Genomic DNA, 377 nt, shown 5'->3' with positions numbered 1-377 from the left:
GAACCATCAAAACTAAACCAAGAAGAGATTAACAGCTTAAACGACCCATAACACAAAAAGAAATTGAAACAGTAATACTAAACCTCCTGACTAGAAAAAGCCCCAGGACCAGATAGATTTACAGCAGAATTCTGTCAGACATTTAAAGAAGATCTGCATCCAATTCTATGTAATTTATTTAAAAAAATAGAAATGGAGGGAGGACTTCCAAATTCCTTCTATGAAGCCAGCATCACTCTAATACCAAAGCCAGGTAAAGATACAACCAAAAAAGAAAACTATAGACCATATCCTTAATGAACATAGATGCAAAAATTCTCACCAAGATACTTGCAAACCGCATACAGGCACATATCAAAAAGATCATCCACCATGAT

The sequence above is a fragment of the Nannospalax galili genome, unplaced genomic scaffold (genome assembly GCF_000622305.1).
Source record: "Nannospalax galili isolate Female #2095 unplaced genomic scaffold, S.galili_v1.0 scaffold816, whole genome shotgun sequence".
NCBI lineage: Eukaryota > Metazoa > Chordata > Mammalia > Rodentia > Spalacidae > Nannospalax > Nannospalax galili.
Note: the sequence above shows the minus strand (reverse complement) of the source record.